At 47.2% G+C, this 13,834-nt stretch overlaps 1 protein-coding gene and 1 pseudogene across 3 annotated transcripts in view; both read right to left on the bottom strand.

Annotated features, from left to right (window-relative positions):
• The window catches only part of PAFAH1B2 (platelet activating factor acetylhydrolase 1b catalytic subunit 2), a 35,285-nt gene extending 33,443 nt beyond the window's left edge, over nt 1-1,842 (bottom strand). For all 3 annotated transcript variants that reach the window (XR_004053492.1, XR_004053491.1, XM_030917379.1), the window contains exon 1: nt 1,703-1,842. The gene's annotated coding sequence lies outside the window, so the exon portion shown is untranslated. The remainder of the gene's footprint in view (nt 1-1,702) is intronic.
• Nucleotides 1,843-7,594: 5,752 nt separating this feature from the next.
• On the bottom strand, nt 7,595-11,082 carry LOC104668914 (annotated as a pseudogene).
• Between the last annotated feature and the right edge of the window lie 2,752 nt (nt 11,083-13,834).

The following is a 13,834-nucleotide window of genomic DNA, read 5'->3' as shown; positions in this document are numbered from 1 at the left end:
CGAGCAAGCAGAATGCAAATAAAAGGTCTGAAGAACAAGTTTTGTTAATTTGCCACAACAGACTGCACTCCAGGGGAAGCTTTGTTGTCCATTAAAGTGAGTTCTCCGGGAAAACGAGGAGTAACCGATTTGCACGATTTTCCTGCGTTTTCTATATTCTCTACTTACTATGACAATACAGCGCTAGAATTTCCAAGTGCTTATACCAGCATAGTGTAATGTATTTAATGAGAAACCAGTTCCAACAACAAAGCATTATAAATTCTCAAGCTGAGTTAGATGTTTTAGTCTGAACCAGGAAAACAGATGGAGTAGGAAAGCTGAACCAAGAATTAAGAGATTTAGAATGTTTCCACTCAGACCTAAGACTCTCCACTTTGTTTCAGAGGGAGTGGGTATGGTTATTGCGAAGAGGAAGGCGGCCCTCATCCTGAATACCCGGTAGCCTCCGTGGGCTGGTGGGTGGGTCCTCCGGTCCAGCACCTCCGTAATTTATGATCAAATGCCCAAGCCAACAAACTAATGCACGGTGATTTCCTAGTCCTCCCCTTCTCCCCTACAAGGAGGCAACCTTTATGTCAGAACAAGGTGCCCAGAAGAAGCCAAAGACACAAGGCACATGCAAGGCAAAGACAATCTTACGCACTTTCTCCTTCCACTTTCTCAGCACCTTCCCCCTCGGCCCAACCCCTTCTCTTAATTTCAAGCTGTACTGAGGTCCTAGGGTGGATCCGGGTGGTCTTTCCTTTCTCTACGGGTAAGCTCTACAAAGAGGCTGAAGTTCCCAATGTTAGTGTTCTTAAGTTTGTGTATAAATTCTGAAAAGTAACGCTGGCCTGCGAGCTATGAAAAGCAGAAGCATGAGTCACCACGCAACGGGTCAATCAAACCTGTAGACCAGAAGGCACGGATCTGGCAAACGGGACGGTGAGCCAGGAAAAAACATCCCCCCAAACCTCTCCGCTGACAGGTTTATCTAGCTGGCTGACCTTGGGCAGGTCACCAGCCGCTCTGAGCACATTCATGTCTAAGATGAGATGCGGGCTGGAAAGCCTTCCAAGAAATAATCCCTTCCGAGTGGTGACGGTCTATGCACCTTTTGAATACACACACCCTAAGAGGCAACGGAGAAGTTTCTAAAGCGCTGAAATTTTCCAACAAAAGGAGGAGGCAAAAGTGCTCGGTAAAAACACAACGGTGTAACTGGTTTTCCCTCCGACCAGAGGCAAGGAGAGAGAAGGGTGAGAAGTTAGACCCCTGGGATGGAGGGAAAAGGCAGCAGCTGACACCAGGGCAGGAGCAGCAGCGCCCAGCCTGGGCGAGCTGGGGTGCGCGAGGCCTACCGTGGGTGGGCCCGGCAGGGCAGGGCAGGGCGGGGCGGGGCGCCCGCCGCGCTACTCTCCCGGGAAAGGCGGTGGAGGCGCCGGCCGGTGGCTGAAGAGACTCGACAGCTTTCAGGGTGGGATATCGGGAAAGGGTTCACAGGGCGAAAACTAGCTGCGCCGGCGGCTGGGAAGCCGACGCCGGGCCCGCAGAGAAGGCGCGCGCTCGCGAGGCCCCCCCAAGGGGATGGGGTGGCGTGGGGGGAGGGGCCGCAATGGTGGGGGAGGGGAGGTCGCGGGCCTCTCACAATAACACCTCGCAGCCCCTTCCGACCCCCGCCTCTAAGCCACCGGTTCCCCACGACTCTGGATGCACTCACTGAAGTAGAGGGTCCGTGCGGGCCCCAAGCGGCTGAGGCGTCGGCGGGTGGCGCGTCTGTCGCTCGCTCGGTCCCAGCGGCCCCGCTCCGGCGCGTCCCTCCTCCGGCCCCAGCACCAGCAGCAGCTCTTCCACTTCCGGTTCCCCTGCCACTCAGGCAAATGGCTTCCGGAAGTCCCGCCCCCACCCCGCCTCGCCTCAGCGTGGTTCCTCTCTACCCGCCCTACCTCTCCCGGGCGCTGGCGGCGTGCGCCCAGGTGTCCCGCCACGCCCCGTTGGGTACCCTGCTTTGTTCTCGCTCTTACCCTCATCTTGTGTGGCGTCTGAGCTACATGGGCCTCTCTGTTTACTCCAACTGCATCGCTCAATTCTGCGTTCGTGCCACCGCAGTGTGGAGCTGGCATTCGGGACAATGTGGCGTGAAGTCACACTGACGCCATTCCCTTCACACTCAGCCAACTTGGCTTCTTCCTCCACCCATGGAATAAACCAGACTGCTGAAAGTGGGAGGGAAATAGCGGACCAAGGTTAAGGAGGCAGTACCTGACATTTATTAGTGGAATTTCTGTTTCTGTGACGAATGTGGAGATTTTAGGTGACCGCCTGTTAAGGTGATACATAGGGGGATGACGAACCCCAGGCTTTTCCTTAAAAGATCCATCCCGTTTAGGGGAAGACATACATATGCAAAGTCAATATTGTAAAGTTTATATGCTAAATGAATGCAGGATCTATAAAAGTAGAAAGGAGGGGCAAGTGATGTGTTCGAGCTTATAGCAGCCCAACGGTTGGTGGAGCAGTGCCCTGAGCTGGCCCTTTAAGGATCTCAGCTCTATGCTGTTGAATAGGCAGAGGCTTCCAGGGCTCTTAAACTGATGTTGGGGGGAGCGTTGATTTTGCTGACAAAATCTGTTAAGAATACTGTGAAATCCCGGGAGCCTAAAATGTCAAGATATGTCAAGTAATTTTTCTTTTTTTTTTTTAATTATACTTCAAGTTCTAGGGTACATGTGCACAACGTGCAGGTTTGTTACATAGGTATACATGTGCCATGTGGGTTTGCTGCACCCGTCAACTGGTCATTTACATTACGTATTTCTCCTAATGCTATCCCTCCCCCAGCCACCCATCCCCCAACAGATCCCCACGTGTGATGTTCCCCGCCCTTTGTCCAAGTGTTCTCGCTGTTCAGTTCCCACCTGTAAGTGAGAACATGTGGTGGTTGGTTTTCTGTCCTTGTGATAGTTTGCTGAGAATGATGGTTTCCAGCTTCATCCATGTTCCTGCAAAGGATGTGAACGCATCCTTTTTATGGCTGCATAGTATTCCATGGTGTATACGCGCCACATTTTCTTAATCCAGTCTATCATTGATGGACATTTGGGTTGGTTCCAAGTCTTTGCTATTGTGAATAGTGCCGCAATGAACATATGTGTGCATGTGTCTTTATAGTAGCATGATTTATAATCCTTTAGGTATATACCCAGTAATGGGATTGCTGGGTCAAATGGTATTTCTAGTTCTAGATCCATGAGGAATCGTCACTCTGTCTTTCACAATGGTTGAACTAATTTACACTCCCACCAACAGTGTAAAAGCATTCCTATTTCTCCACATCCTCTCCAGCATCTGTTGTTTCCTGACTTTTTAATGATCACCATTCTAACTGGTGTGAGATGGTATCTCATTGTGGTTTTGATTTGCATTTCTCTGATGACCAGTGATGATGATTTTTTCATGTGTCTGTTGACTGCATAAATGTCTTCTTTTGAGAAATGTCTGTTCTTATCCTTTGCCCGCTTTTTGATGGGGTTTTTTTCTTGTAAATTTGTTAAAGTTCTTTGTAGATTCTGGATATTAATCCTTTGTCAGATGGGTAGATTGCTAAATTTTTCTCCCATTCTGTAGGTTGCCTGTTCACTCTGATGGTAGTTTATTTTGCCATGCAGAAGCTCTTTAGTTTAATTATATCCCATTTGTCTATTCTGGCTTTTGTTGCCATTCCTTTTGGTGTTTTAGTCAGGAAGTCTTTGCCCATGCCTGTGTCCTGAATGGTATTGCCTAGGTTTTCTTCTAGGGTTTTATGGTTTTAGGTCTAACATTTAAGTCTTTAATCCATCTTGAATTAATTTTTGTATAAGGTGTAAGGAAGGGATCCAGTTTCAGCGTTCTGCATATGGCTAGCCAGTTTTCCTGACACCATTTATTAAATAGGGAATCCTTTCCCCATTGCTTGTTTTTGTCAGATTTGTCAAAGAGCAGATGGTCGTAGATGTGTGGTGTTATTTCTGAGGCCTCTGTTCTGTTCTATTGGTCTATATATCTGTTTTGGTACCAGTACCATGCTGTTTTGGTTACTGTAGCCTCGTAGTATACTTTGAAGTCAGGTAGCATGATGCCTCCAGCTTTGTTCTTTTTGCTTAGGATTGTCTTGGAAATGTGGGCTCTTTTTTGGTTCCATATGAACTTTAAAGTAGTTTTTTCCAATTCCATGAAGAAAGTCATTGGTAGCTTGATGGGGATAGCACTGAATCTGTAAATTACTTTGGGCAGTGTGGTCATTTTCACAATACTGATTCTTACTATCCATGAGCATGGAATGTTCTTCCATTTGTTTGTATCCTCTTTTATTTCATTGAGCAGTGGTTTGTAGTTCTCCTTGAAGAGGTCCTTCACATCCCTTGTAAGTTGGATTCCTAGGTATTTTATTCTCTTTGTAGCAATTGTGAATGGGAGTTCACTCATGATTTGGCTCTCTGTTTGTCTGTTATTGGTGTATAGGAATGTTTGTGATTTTTGCAGATTGATTTTGTATCCTGAGACTTTGCTGAAGTTGCTTATCAGCTTAAGGAGATTTTGGGCTGAGACGATGGGGTTTTCTAAATATACAATCATGTCATCTGCAAACAGGGACAATGTGACTTCCTCTTTTCCTATTTGAATACCCTTTATTTCTTTCTCTTGCCTAATTGCACTGGCCAGAACCTCCAACACTATGTTGAATAGGAGTGGTGGGAGAGGGCATTCTTACCTTCTGCCGGTTTTCAAAGGGAATGCTTCCCGTTTTTGCCCATTCAGTGTAATATTGGCTGTGGGTTTATCATAAATAGCTCTTACTATTTTGAGATACGATCCATCAATACCTTGTTTATTGCGAGTTTTTAGCATGAAGGGCTGTTGAATTTTGTCAAAGGCCTTTTCTTCGTTGAGATAATCGTGTGGTTTTTGTCATTGGTTTTGTTTATGTGATAGATTATGTTTATTGATTTGTGTATGTTGAACCAGCCTTGCATCCCAGGGATGAACCCGACTTGATCGTGGTGGATAAGCTTTTTGAAGTGCTGCTGGATTCAGTTTGCCAGTATTTTATTGAGGATTTTCGTATCGATGTTCATCAGGAATATTGGTCTAAAATTATCTTGTTTTTGTTGTGTCTCTGCCAGGCTTTGGTATCAGGATGATGCTGGCCTCATAAAATGAGTTGGGAGGATTCCCTCTTTTTCCATTGATTGGAATAGTTTCAGAAGGAATAGTACCAGCTCCTCTTTGTAGCTCTAATAGAATTTGCCTGTGAATCTGTCTGGTTGTGAACTTTTTTTTGGTTGGTAGGCTATTAATTATTGTCTCAATTTCAGAGCCTTTTATTGGTCTATTCAGAGATTCAACTTCTTCCTGGTTTAGTCTTGGGAGAGTGTATGTGTCCAGGAATTCATCCATTTCTTCTAGATTTTTTAGTTTATTTGCATAGAGGTGTTTATAGTATTCTTTGATGGTAGTTTGTATTTTTGTGGGATCGGTGGTGATATTCCCTTTATCATTTTTTATTGCATCTGTTTGATTATTCTCTCTTCTTTATTAGTCTTCCCAGCAGTCTATCAATTTTGTTGATCTTTTCAAAAAAACAGCTCCTGGATTCATTGATTTTTTTGAAGGGTTTTTTGTGTCCCTATCTCCTTCAGTTCTGCTCGGATCTTGGTTATTTCTTGCTTTCTGCTAGCTTTTGAATGCGTTTGCTCTTGCTTCTCTAGTTCTTTTAATTGTGATGTTAGGGTGTCAATTTTAGATATTTCCTGCTTTCTCTTGTGGTCATTTAGTGCTGTAAATTTCTCTCTACGCACTGCTTTAAATGTGTCCCAGAGATTCTGGTACGTTGTGTCTTTGTTCTCATTGGTTTCAAAGAACATCTTTATTTCTGCCTTCATTTTGTTATTTACCCAGTAGTCATTCAGGAGCAGGTTGTTCCATTTCCATGCAGTTGTGCTGTTTTGAGTGAGTTTCTCAATCCTGGGTTCTAATTTGATTGCACTGTGGTCTGAGAGACAGTTTGTTGTGATTTCTGTTCTTTTACATTTGCTGAGGAGTGCTTTATTTCCAATTATGTGGTTCATTTTAGAATAAGTGCAGTGTGGTGCTGAGAAGAATGTATATTCTGTTGATTTGGGGTGGAGAGTTCTGTAGATGTCTACTAGGTCGGCTTGGTGCAGAGCTGAGTTCGAGTCCTGGATATCCTTGTTAAGCTTCTGTCTTGTTGATCTGTCTAATATTGTATGTCAAGTAATTTTTCAACTAATTGTGCTGTCAAGTGGCACTAAGTGTGTATTACTTTAGACATATATAATCCAACCTAATTTTGTCCTCATATAAAATGATGTTTACGTTACTAATTTACCTTGGAATTCTCTTGGAGCTGCTCACACACTATATGGCATGCCTGTAGGTGCTCAATAAATATTTGTTGTTCTGAGGGTTTTCTTAGAAAGAATTCATGTTTGGAGAACTGAAAAGATGGTATTAAAGAGGCAACCCGGCCGGGAGCAGTGGCTCACACCTGTAATTCCAGCACTTTGGGAGGCCAAGGCGGGCTGATCACCTGAGGTCAGGAGTTTGAGACCAGCCTGACCAACATGGAGAAACCACTTCTCTTCTAAAAATACAAAATTAGGCTGGATGCGGTGGCTCACGCCTGTAATCCCAGCACTTTGGGAGTACCCGAGGCGGGTGGATCACGAGGTCAGGAGATCAAGACCATCCTGGCTAACACGGTGAAACCCCCGTCTCTACTAAAAATGCAAAAAATTAGGCGGGCGCGGTGGCGGGCGCCTGTAGTCCCAGCTACTTGGGAGGCTGACGCAGAAGAATGACGTGAACCCGGGAGGCCGAGCTTGCAGTGAGCCGAGATCGCGCGACTACACTCCAGCTTGGGTGACTGAGTGAGACTCCGTCTCAAAAAAAAAATTAGCTGGGTGTCGTGGCACATGCCTGTAGTCCCAGCTACTCGGGAGGCTGAGGCAGGAGAATCGCTTGAACCTGGAAGGCAAAAGTTGCAGTGAGCCGAAATCCACCGTTGCACTCCAACGTAAGCAACAAGAGTCAAACTCCACCTCAAAAAAAAGAGGTGCCCGGCGCAGTGGCTCACGCCTGTAATTCCAGCACTTTGGGAAGCCGAGGCAGGCAGATCACAAGGTCAGGAGATCGAGAGCATCCTGGCTAACACGGTGAAACCCTGTCTCTACTAAAAATACAAAAAATTAGCCAGGTGCGTGTAGTCCCAGCTACTCTGGAGGCTGAGGTAGGAGATTGGCGTGAACCCGGGAGGCAGAGGTTGCAGTGAGCCAAGATCATGCCACTGCACTCCAGCCTGGGCAACAGATCCAGACTCCGTCTCAAAAAAAAAAAAAAAAAAAAAAAAAAAAAAAAAAAAAAGAGGCCGCCCATCTCCAGGTGGAGAGTGTTAAGGGAAAAAAAAAAGAGGATGGAGGCCAACCCAAAGGGGGCACCAATCCCCTGTCCAACACCTTCTCACCCAAAGTTCCCGTTTGGCTGGAGGAAGACCCTATGGCTCTGACCAGACTTCTCTGGCAGCAATCCTCTGCCATTTGTATCTTAAGAAGGCCCTCACCCTCTTTGAGTGGAGTCAGAGGATGCCTCAGATTCCAGATGTAAGCATCAGGGCTGCTTTCTCTCAAGAGCTCCCTAATTTTAAGAAGAGCCTGTCCCACACTGTCAGGCCCTGAGGTCAGCAGATCTGTTCCTCCTTCCCGTGCAGTAGGTCTCGGTGCTGATGAGGGCAGTCCAGGCGCTCTTATTCTGGGACAGGCTCCAGTCCCCTTGCTCCAGCAGGTCTAGGACAAGGAGGTCAGAGGTGGTGGGAGGGCACCTGCTCTGTTTCTACTTCGTCTGGATCCTTGCTGCTGCAGAGTGGCACTGATTCTAGCTCTGTCCTTTCCTCCTTGGCTTTCCGGCTCTGATGGGGCCAGTGGCAGGGTCCACTCCTAGAAACTTGGTTGGAAGCCACATTCCTCTGGCTCAAATATACTTCCGGCATGTAGTAAACGGTCTAGAAGACGGTGAGACAGCCTACCAGCACCAGGGTCTGGGGTTGAGGCAAGCACCTACGTGAGGCACTGTTTCCTGAAGCCTACAGCCTTTCTCAGCCCAGGACAATGAGCTCAGAAAGTCTTTTTCCTTCTAGGGATTGCCTTTTTCACACATACTCTTCCCCCTCCCCCTTCCCCTGACAAGACCTGTCCTATAAGAGTTAGGCTAGTAGGGTAGGAGCAATGCTATGAAACCACTGCTGGGACCCAGGTCCTCCCAGTCCTTCGCCACGCAGGTCACCCTGAGAAGCACGCTAAGAACTCCATGCCCAAGACAGGACAGTCCTGTCTACCCGCAGCTTGAGTCTTGGCCCTAGTACCTTGAGGGTGTTGGGGGTGATGGCGTAACCATCTTCCTCAGGAATTTTCAGCCCCGGTGGGCAGGGCAGGGCGAAGTCATCGTGCAGGTGTTTTCCACTCATGGCACTCTCTAGCAGCCTGTGGAGAAGAAAAGAGATGAGGATGCCCCACTGACTGTGGTTCCTGTACCATCTGCCGTCACCCATCTTCCCCTCCTACAGCTGAAGACAGGGAAGCCCCACAGCAAAAAGGAGAGGCCCAGACTGTGAGTTCCCAGCCCAGGGCTCCGTCTCCCAGCTTGAGGCTGGAGCTGGGAAACAGCTGGGGTTCAGAGGGCGATGGGCTCCCTAGGCGGCCCTTCCCCTGTGAGTGGCCTTCCATCTGACATATGCAGCTTTACCCACCTTTGTCTGTCCCTGATGTCTACTGGACTCCACACAGAGCCATATAGGGTCAGCTGCCATTGCCGGAGGATGCTGACCTGGAATGACTCATCCCCTAGGGCAGCAAGGGGCAGCTCGTGAGCCACGCCCCTCTGTCAGCCATGCCAAACAGCAGAGGCCCTGCCCACCCTGCCACCCAAAGGGGCTCAGGCCACATGGTCTGCTCTAGGAGCTGCCTCACTCTGTCCCACTGACCCCAGGGTCTGCCGAAGAGCCTCACTGGGTGCCCCTAGGGATGGAAAAGGTTGAAAGGTTGTACTCCAGAACAGAGTCTTGCTTTTCTCTCCCATATTTTGGGGGTTCAGCTGGGATTCTACTTGGAAAAAATGTCTTTCTACCAAATTAAAGAAAGCTTTGAAAACTACTGGCCTAGGGAGTGTCTAACTTGACTGGAGGATGGGAGGGTTGAGCTCAATTTCCAGTCTATACGCTGATAGTAAAGATACTCAAAATTCATGGATATTGTGGCCTTCACTTATGGTGACCTTCCACAAGTCACCTCAAACCTCTGGGCCAGTTTAAAAAAAAATGGTGGGCCGGGCACGGTGGCTCAAGCCTGTAATCCCAGCTCTTTGGGAGGCCGAGACGGGCGGATCACGAGGTCAGGAGATTGAGACCATCCTGGCTAACACGGTGAAACCTCGTCTCTACTAAAAAATACAAAAAACTGGCCGGGTGAGGTGGTGGGCGTCTGTAGTCCGGGCTGCTCGGGAGGCTGAGGCAGGAGAATGGCGTAAACCCGGGAGGCGGAGCTTGCAGTGAGCTGAGATTTGGCCACTGCACTCCAGCCCAGGCGACAGAGCGAGACTCCGTCTCAAAAATAAATAAATAAATAAATAAAAATAAAAAAATAAAAAAAAATGGTGAAATGAGTCCTGCCCTTGCCTGCCTACCGGGACTGGCCGAAGGATGGTTATACGTAAAAGGAATTGAAATGTGGTTTCAACAAGGACTTTTTGTTGCTATCCTAGGAAAAATGGGTGGGTCACTCCTCCAAGGAATATGAGAGGCAGTATAAAGGAACAGTTTCAATAGCAATGCCCATTTCAAGGATGGGGCACACTCTTGGCATCAACCCTCTTGGTCCAGTGGCAACCCTATATATTGCCCACGGGACACTTTCTGTGGGGACTCTGAGATGCAGAGGGACCAGATAACAAGCAGGAAAGGCAGGGCCTGGTGAGGGCACGAGGCTCACCGACATCCCTGACAACAAGCCTGTAGGTCCCTCGGGCTCTCTCCCCCCAGCATCGCACAGTGGAGAAGGTCCAGTCATTGAAGCCGTTGGGATCCCTGAGGAAAGAACACAGCAGAAACAGGTGGAAGGCGTGGGCCAGAGAGCTGACCTTCCCCCAGCAACACTTTCTTCCTGTAGTAGCCATGGAAATGTGGGAGGGTGCCCTGAGGGGTTCTCAGGTGCCCCTTGCCCCTGGGGTCTCATGGAAGGAGGAACTTGTGTTAACGTGGTGTGGTGGAAAAAGCAAGCATGGGGTGTGCACAGGCTTGGAATCCCATGGATCTAGGTTTATTCTTATTCTCTTGGGCACTTACTAGCTCCATGACTTGTTTCGTCTTTTTTTTTTTTTTAGAGACAGGGTCTCACTCTGTTACCCAAGCTGGAGTGCAGTGGTATGATCACAGCTCACTGCAGCCTTGACTTCCTGGGCTCAAGTGATCCTCCCACCGCAGTCTCCTGAGCAGCTGGGACTATAGGCATATACCACCATGCTCGGCTAATCTTTAAATTCTTTGTAGAGAGGGTCTCACTTTGTTGCCCAGGCTGGTCTTGAACTCCTGACTTCAAGTGATTCTCCTGCCTTGACCTCCCAAAGTGCTGGGATTACTGGTGTGAGGCACCATGCTCGGCCAGTTTCCTCATTTGTAAAAAGAGGTTACAAAGTCTAATCTACAGGGTTCTTAGAAGGATTAGAGAACGTGTATGTGAGGTGCAGGGCCTAGCACTTGAAGAAGGCTTGTGATGAAAGGCTTCCAGCTGCCAGGGATAGCCAGTGCAACCAGTTTAGGACAGTGCCAGGATCCACTTCTCCCATTTCTTTTCCTTGGAAAGGCCCTTGCTGAAAAGGTTGCTCAGGGCTTGGGCGGGTGTACGTACGAGTCCAGCTGCAGGGGGCGCTGACGAGGGGCATCGTGCTGCTGGGGAGGAACAACTTCAGTTGCAAGCTACCACGCCCTGGGTGAGTGATGGAAACTGTCATTGCCACATGCTCCAGGGTCTTCAGCCTGGACATCTCCAGGTCCATCCTGCTGACTGTGGAAAGTCGGGCTGGGCAGCTGGGAAACCAGCCCACAACTATGCCTTCACTTCACCCCCATGTACACAAAGACACACGCTCACTGAAGCCACATACAAATGTCTACGGCAACCCTAACTGGGACCTCGCCTGTACTAGTAAATGGAATGGAGTTGCTGCTCTCAAGTTTACAACATAGCTTCGAGTCTAGTTGGGAAGACAGCACATACCCAAGACATAATATAAGAATCCAGTAGAGCAACTTCAATCATTCATACATCCAAAAAATTATTTACTGGATACTTCTTACACTTCAGGCACTGTACTAGATGCTGGGAATATAAAGATAAGATAGGCATGGTCCCTGTCTTCTACCTGCAAGTGGAAAATGATATGGTATGGGAAACATACATAATTGATAAGGGAAGATAAATAAGTCTGATGGTTTTAGGCACACAGCAGTGAGATATGCTGAAGGAAATGAATACAGATTGGTAGAGATGGTTGATAGGGGGCATTGCAGGCAGTGGAAAAGGCGTGAACAAAAACGGGTGAAAATGCACACATCTCACTGAAGACTATGCACAATTATTTTTTCTAAATGCTGGTGGATAAATTTCAAGCAAATTATGTGAGTGAAAAAAAAAATCTCAAAAGAAGCATGTAGCTGGGTGTGGTGGTGTGCATACCCAGGAGGGTTAAGTGGGAGGATTGCTTTAGCCTGGGAGGTGGAGGCTGCAGTGAGCCATGCTCATGCCACTACACTCCAGCCTGGGTGACAGAACAAGACTCTGTCTCAAAAAAAAAAAAAAAAAAAGAAAGAAAGAAAAAGAAAAAGGATGCACAGTGCACAATTCCATTTACATGACGTTCGTTGAAATAACATACCTGCAGCGATAAATAAAAGATAAATGGGTGCCAAGGGCCAGGGATACAGGGAGGGGATGCGTGTCGCCAGAAAGGGGTAACACAAGGGAGTCTTGTGATAATGGAATTGTTCTGGATCTTGGTTATGGTGGTAGTTATGCAAGGCTACATGTGATAAAATTGCATACAGCTACACACGTGCAAACACAAATACTGACAGCATGTATATCTGGTGACTGAATAAGCACTATGGATTGTACCAATGTCTATTTCTTGGTTTTGATATTATACTTTAATTGTGTGAAACATTAAGATTGGGAGAAGGGTGCATGGGACTTCCCTTGTACATTTCTTTGCAACCTCCTGTAAATCTACAATTATTAAAAAATAAAATCTACTGAAGTGGAAGACTCAACTGGGGACTATTAAGAAATTAGGTTGCAATGAGGACAACTTTTTTTAAAGCACCCTTTCTTCCATTAATTTATTCCAGGCCAGGCATGGTGGCTCACTCCTATAATCCCAGCACTTTGGGAGGCTGAGGCAGGAGGATCGCTTCAGCCTGGGAGACATCATCTCTACTAAAAATTTAAAAAACAGCTGGATATAGTGGTAAGCACCTGTGGTCCCAGCTACTCAGGAGGTTGAGGGTGGGAGGATGACTTGAGCCCAGGATGTTGAGGCTGCAGTGAACCATGATTGTGCCTCTACACACACTAGCCTGGGCAACAGAGTGAGATCTTGTCTCAAAAAAAAAAAAAAAATTATTCCAATATGCCATGCAGAGTGCAATACCTTCATTTTACAGACATAGCAGCTCAGAGAGGTACTGAAAGTAGGTGCTGGATAACATAGGATGGGATGGGAAGGGCTTTAAAGCTTTTTATTTTAAATAAGCAACTGAGACCTATTATAGATGACTGAGCAAGGACAGAGTTGGTTTTTTGTTGGTTTGTTTTTGTTTTTGTTTTTGTTTTTTTGAGACGGAGTCTAACTCTGTTACCCAGGCTGGAGGGTAGTGGTGTGATCTCGGCTCACTGCAACCTCTGCCTCCTGGGTTCAAGCGATTCTTCTGCCTCAGCCTCCTGAGTAGCTGGGATTACAGGCACCTGCCACCATGCCCAGCCAATTTTTGCATTTTTAGTAGAGATGGGGTTTCACTGTGTTGGCCAGGCTGGTCTTGAACTCTAATCTCGTGATCCGCACCCACCCCCCGGCCTCCCAAAGTGCTGGGATTACATGCTTGAGCCACTGGGCCTAGCCAGGACAGAGTTTTTTTTTTTTTTTAAAGTACTGAAAGAAGGCTACTCTAACAGCTCTGGGTAGGATGAACTAGAGACAGGAAGAGACAGATGGCAGAAGACCAGCTAACATGCCACCACCTCTTTCTAGGGAGGTGGCTTGTGTGTGGGTAACAGAGACTGGGGAGAAGGAGGAAAGGAAAGGCTCCAGGCTTTCTATGACACCACTTTCTGTCCTTCCTAGTCCCTGTCCTTACTGACCTTCTGCTCAGTCCCCCACTCACTGTACTCACTGAAGAGTGCCACCTCCCATTATCCACCAGGACACCAGTGTCAGAACTTCACAGTGCTTTACTACCTCCTTAACTCTAGACCTTTATCCACGTTGTGCTGGCCACCCACATTCCGGCCATACTCTGGACGTGTCTTTATTGGAGGCTGCTTCCTTTCTGAATGGTTTAGTTATGTTCATTGTGGATTTTCTTATTAGATAAACAATACAAATTAACTGAAGGTAAATTGGAAAAGCAGATGAATTAAAATGAAAACAAAAAAGCACCCAGAATTTTCCATAACATGTTGGTAAATATCCACCCAGGCCCTTTCTGTGTGTGTATGGATGTGTCCATGTGTACATTTTCCTTTTTTCTTTT

The sequence above is a fragment of the Rhinopithecus roxellana genome, chromosome 15, assembly GCF_007565055.1.
Source record: "Rhinopithecus roxellana isolate Shanxi Qingling chromosome 15, ASM756505v1, whole genome shotgun sequence".
Classification (NCBI taxonomy): Eukaryota; Metazoa; Chordata; class Mammalia; order Primates; family Cercopithecidae; genus Rhinopithecus; species Rhinopithecus roxellana.
This window is presented reverse-complemented; position numbering and strand designations above follow the sequence as displayed.